Source organism: Micromys minutus (assembly GCF_963924665.1).
Source record: "Micromys minutus genome assembly, chromosome: 29".
Lineage (NCBI taxonomy): Eukaryota > Metazoa > Chordata > Mammalia > Rodentia > Muridae > Micromys > Micromys minutus.
This window is the reverse complement of record NC_137964.1, coordinates 19,488,395-19,494,626: the sequence shown is the minus strand read 5'-3', so window position 1 is coordinate 19,494,626 and position 6,232 is coordinate 19,488,395. Positions and strand designations below refer to the sequence as shown.

The 6,232-nt window shown below is 45.0% G+C and overlaps 1 pseudogene across 1 annotated transcript; it reads left to right on the top strand.

Moving 5' to 3' along the window:
- The first annotated feature begins 5,672 nt into the window (after positions 1-5,672).
- LOC308439399 (cytochrome c oxidase subunit 7A2-like, mitochondrial) lies at positions 5,673-6,011 on the top strand (annotated as a pseudogene). The gene has a single exon. The product of its transcript is annotated as a cytochrome c oxidase subunit 7A2-like, mitochondrial (transcript).
- Positions 6,012-6,232: the final 221 nt, after the last annotated feature.

The following is a 6,232-nucleotide window of genomic DNA, read 5'->3' as shown; positions in this document are numbered from 1 at the left end:
TGCTTAGTAAGGTACGAAGTACAGTTGAAGGCCTTGCCACACTCCTTACATATATAGGGCTTCTCTCCACTGTGGATCCTCTGGTGTCGGATAAGCTGTGAAGAACACTTAAAGGGCTTACCACACTCTTTACATCTATAGGGAATCTCTTCAAAATGAATCTTCATATGCTGGATCAAGTATGAGGAGCAGTAAAAGGCCCTGCCGCACTCCTGGCATTTGTAGGGCTTCTCTCCTGTGTGGATTATCTGGTGTCTAGTAAGGGTCGAACTGTTATTGAAGGCCTTGCCACATTCTGGACATTTATAGGGTTTCGCACCGGTGTGAAGTATTTGGTGACGGGTAAGGTTTGACTGGTACTTGAAGGTTTTGCCGCACTCTTTACATATGTAGGGCTCCTCCCCAGTGTGGATTCTCTGGTGCCGGATAAGCTGGGAGGAAAGCCTGAAGGGCTTACCACACTCTTTGCACCTGTAGGGCATCTCTTCAAAATGAATCTTCATATGCTGGATCAAGAAGGAGGAGCAGTAAAAGGCCCTGCCGCACTCCTGGCATTTGTAGGGCTTCTCTCCTGTGTGGATTATCTGGTGCCGACTAAGGGTCGAACTGTTATTGAAGGCTTTGCCACATTCTGGACATTTATAGGGTTTGGCGCCTGTGTGGACAATTTGGTGTCGGGTAAGGGTTGACTGATACCTGAAGGCTTTGCCACACTCTCTGCACTGATAGGGTTTCTCACCACTGTGTATGACCTGGTGCTGTGTAAGAGACGAATGCTTGCTGAAGGCCTTTCCACATTCGTCACACTTGTGCGGCTTCTCTCCTTTATGAATTACCTGGTGTTGACTGAGCGTGTGGCTTCTCTTGAAGGCTTTGCCACATTCCTGACATTTGTAAGGTTTTGCTTCAGTATGAATGACTTCGTGTTGAGTAAGGGTTGAGTTATACCTAAAGGCTCTGCCGCATTCTTTACATTTGTAGGGCTTCTCTCCGGTGTGGGCGATGCGGTGTTGAGTAAGGACAGAAAGCGTAGTAAAGGCTCTGCCGCATTCTTCACACTTGTGTGGTTTCTCCCTCTTGTGAGTCACCTGATGCTGAGTGAGGTTTCTACTTCTCTTGAAGGCTTTGCCACACTCTTTGCATTTGTAGGGTCTTGCGGCTGTGTGAATGATGCGGTGCTGGGAGAGGACCGAGCGGTATTTAAAGGCTTTCCCACAGTCTTTACATCTGTATGGCATGTCTCCTTTATGCATCCTGAGATGCTGGTCGGAAGCTGATTCATCACGTTCTTCCTGCTTGTATGGCTTCTCTTCCCCCTGTGCACATTGCAGGATGGTAGGTCTCGCCTGTTGATCAAAGTCTTTTACAGAGTTGTTACAGTCAGAAAGATTCTCTGGGGAGAAAAGAGGATGGACAATTTCATGGCTAAAGCTATGGATTTTGTTAGGCTAACAGCTTTTTCTCTCCCATGCATTATTTACCATTAACATCCTGTTTCAATACAATATTTCAATAATCTCCAAGGATCCGCATGAGGATGTGGATGTAGAAAAGAACTGGTTGGGGGTTAACAGTGCAGAAGCTGTAAGCTCAGCACCGAGGAGGGTGAAGCAGAAAGATCATGGGAAGTTCAAGGGGTGCAGGGGCTCCATACCAAGTGCCAGGATAGCCTGGGCTACATGGTGAGACCTTGTCTCAAAACAAATAAACAAAAAAAAAAAAAAAAAAAAAAAAAAAAAACACCCAATAACCCTGTCTTATATAGTTTTACTGTTGTGAACAAGACACCATGACCAAGGCAACTCTTATAAGGACAACATTTTATGCAAGGAAATCAAAATAACCAGTCCCCTCAGTTGCTACACTAAGGTGACTTACTTCTAAATCTAACATCAAAGCCATGCCAAGAGGACATGTCCTCTGGATGGAAGAAGAACAGACAGAGAAGCCTCTCCATGGCCCCACAGGAATGTGAAACTAACAACAGATAACAGTCAACTGCCTTTGTGACAAATCCCCAAAGTATTTAACATGGACGGACAAGCCCCAGTGGGGACAACAACTAAGGCCACCTGAGGGGTGTCTTTTTTACTTTTGTCATCAACTGTAGCTCCTCTTTTCTGAAAACAGCCCTCCATGGTCATCCCAAAATATAAACTACTTCTGACATCAGTCTGCTCTCTTGGGAGAGGAAAAGAGTGGACCAGTGCATGTGTGAGGTGTCTTAGGGCTGACAGGTAACGTCAGTGTAGTCAGGACTGGAGGATATATGTGCATGCACCTACAAAGGTCACAAGGGAGCAATGGTGCCCCTAGATTATGGGAAGTTGTGAGTTTCCCACCCCCAAACTGAGCGTTGAGAATCAACAGGATTTGTTCTCAACCACAGAAAATTCCCTCCATCTTAAGCCCTGGGGTCCTAGGCAGATAGAGATAAAAATAAGACCCTATAGAAAACAAAAATCTATTTGAAGGACTCGGGTGAACTCTACAGGGTTCATGGTATATTATCTGGATGGCCCTGGCCCACAGAGACAGAAGCAGATGATAGACTTTATATTACTATTGTTTTAATTATTAGTACACTTAAGGTTATGTAGCTAGGGCCAGAGAGATGGCTCACAGTTTCAAGCACGTGCAGCTCTTCCTAAGGACCTGGGTTCAGTTCCCAGCATCCACATGGCAGCTCACAACTGTCTGTAACTCCAGCTCCAGGGCCTCCTGAAAAATCATCTCCACTGAAACAGAGCTTCCCAATCCACATCTGAAAGCCAGGCATCTTCCTGTGTCTTCTGATCCATTCCTACCTACCTGGGTACATGGTTCCTGACTCCTGTCCTTTCACATCCCAAGGCTCTTGTCTCTGTTCCAGCAGTGTGACCAGGGAGGGCTTACACACAGCAAGACCTGTTTGGTACAACCAGAGAATGGTGGTTCAGTATTTCTCTGATCATACTGTACTGGGAAAAAACAAAAAGAGATTTGATGAAATTAGTTCCGCAATTATTCCCTGACATATACATTAGAATATGTGTGAGGGATTTTCAACTTTATGATGCTAAACTTCACTTGCACACTCGACCAACTCAAAGCAGAAGAGGAGATGGAATAGAAGATACAAGCACATGCCTAATGCCATTTACTACTGATTTGGAGCAGTGGTCCTCAACCATCCTAATGATGCAACCCTTTAGGATGGTTCCTCATGTTGTGATGATTCCCCAACCATAACATTATTTTGTTGCTACTCCATAACTAATTTTAGACTGTTAGGAATCACAATACAAATATCTGATATGTGAGCCCTGCGGGGTATCATGACCCACACGTTGAGAACTGCTGATCTAGAGTGAAGATATTCCTCAAGAAAGAAGATATCAAGATAAATACAATTACAATAATCTTCTTCTGACCATAAAACCCCTAAATATTTCTCTTATGGGTGGAAATATGAACTGCCTTCATACAAAATGGAAGCCCCTAATATACTGTCTACAGAGAAAAGAAATCAGCTGTTAAGAGGCCATTAAGAATTCTATAGACAGAGATCCTCACCCAGAGAGACAAGGTTTCTGTAATTCTCCAACATCACATTTCTATACAAATTCCACAGAGAAGGGTCTATGCATTCCCACTCTTCTGGAGAGAAATCAATGAACACATCCTTGAATGACAACAGCTCCTGAAATAAAAGTGGATAGCAGAGAGAGCTAAACAAAAAGAAAACATGCCCTAATCAAAAATCGGGATAAAGAACCGAGTAGAGGATCCTCCAAAGAAGAGATACAAATGGCCAAGAAGTACTTTCAAAATGGTTCAGCATCCTCAGACGTTGAGGGTCTACAAATGTACTTTCAGGACAGTCAGAATGGGTAGCATCAAGAAAATACAGCAACACAGGATGATGAGGATGTGGGAAAGGAGACCACTCCTCACTGCTGATGCAAAGCATAAGTTGGAATGACCACTTTGGGCATTGGGGGAGGTTCCTCAGAAGGCTAAAGACAGACCACCACATGTCACAGTTACTTGTTTATCCATGAGCATGGCTGCTCTCGTCCTAACAGCTGGGAATGGACCCGACCTGGCTGTCCATCTGCAGACAGTGAAGATGTGATGCATATACACAGTGGGATTTTATTCGGTTGTGAAGGACAGTGAAATTCACTGGGAGACCAGAAAGACAAATGCCACATGCTCTCCCTAGTATGCTGTCCTAGCTTTGAACTGTACACATCACTTCGGGTGTTTCTAGAAGTCAAGAAGCTAGGCGGGGGCTGAGGCCTCAACTGACATGAAAGTCTCAGAATAGAGGAAGGGGTACCAGGGCAGCACCTCCCACAGTGGATTGGATCCTTTCAAATCAATCATCAGTCAAGAAAATGCCCCACATGTGCCCACAGGCCAGTGTTTGATGGGGACGTTTTCTCAACTGAGGCTCCCTCCTCAGATGATTTGGGTTTGTTCCAAGTTGACAAAACAAAACTACCTAACCAAGACACGTGTGTTCTGATTAAAGAGCCATACTGTGGACCTGGAGAAATAGCTCAGTACTTACCATTCCCTACAGAGGGTAAAGGCACTTTTGACCAAGCTAGACAACTTGAGTTCCATCCTGAGGACCCACCTGGTGGAAGGAGAGAACCAGCTCCTACATGTTGTTCTCTGACTGCCAGAAGCATGCTGTGGACAGCACCATTTGTACACACACATACACACCAACACACACAAGCAGACACAAATTAGATGTAGTGAAAAGAAGTAAACTTTAGGACAAAAAAAAAGGATTCTCAAGTTATATAGAAAGGTAAAAGACAGAATAGTCAACACTAGAAAATAAGTTCACTGGATGAAAACTAGCTAACTTTAGTGGATTTGACTAAAAGTTCTTTTTCAGTTCTGAGGTCTCTGAGTCAAGAAAGGTCCCAGAGAAAAGATGGGAGTTGCCGGCTGTAGTAAGGGATAAGTACACACACCCCAGAGTTGTCTCTCCCAGAGCTGTGGGGGAGAACAGATGTGAGGGCATGGCAAACACTAGCCACTCATTTTTAGTATTCTTTCTCCAGGGATGTCCGAATACCTGTTGGAGCTAGTGTGTTTATAATTCCTTTTACACATACCCCACAACCAGAGAAACTCAGGAAGGCCCAAGAGATGCCAGTAGAAATCCTCTGTATCGTGTCTTCACAGTTTTAAAAACCAGCTTTTCTTCCTTCTACCCACAATGACCAGCTGCAGCCTCCCAGTTATTTGACGCGCACTTTCGGTGTGTAAACTTGGCTGACGTTGAGGCTGTGGGATACAAAAGTCTACATAGCTAACTCCTTACACCGGTGAGAACTCCTTTACCCTGGGAAAGCACAAAAATCGAGCGAACTAAAGGCCATGTCTATGCGGATGTCACCATGAATCTTGGTCATAGCACCCCAGATTTTTCAGTACGTACTGTCGAGTGAGCACATGGGCGGAATGACTTAAATGTGAACTCCTGCTCCCATGTGCACAGAAGTGACAGAAATGCATGACACCCGCAGGATTCACAGTTCAGCGCTGGCGATGGCCTTGAAAACAAAAACCAAGTGTCAAGAATTCACACGTGTTAAAACAGGGGACTTGCCTTTTTCTAGGGTGCTCGCACAGGCAGCAGCTGTGCGAAGCCCGGCTCAGCCAATATGTATTACAAGTTTAGCAGTTTCACACAGTTTGGCCAGAGCTTGGGCCTCGGAAGCCTTTGCGCCGCAGGGGTTAAAGCCCGTTTCCACAGAAGCACCTCCTATGGTATCTGCCACACCAACCAAACTGACCTCCAATGTGACAGCATGTGATTATGCTGGGAAGAACAAAGTTCCAGAGTTGCAGAAATTCTCCCAGAAGGCTGATGGTGTGCCATCCACCTGAAACCAGGCCTTCCTGACCAAATGCTTTACCGGACCACCATGGCTCTGACGGTGGGAGGGACCATCTACTGCCTGATCGCCCTCTACATGGCCTCACAGCCCAAAAACAAATGAGTTTGGCTGTGGAGGAAAAAAACCCTTTGAATTCTCATGTTTCATTTTTTTCCCACTTGGATAGTCTACTTAACATTTTGCAAACAAAGGAAAAGATAACAATACACTGTTCTGGTTTGTTTATGGCATGCAGATGGCCTGTCAGATGTCAGAGCTTGTTTGACAGTTAAAACTATTGTTTAAGGAAATGACACTGAGCCATCGCTGAGCTGTGCTCCTGC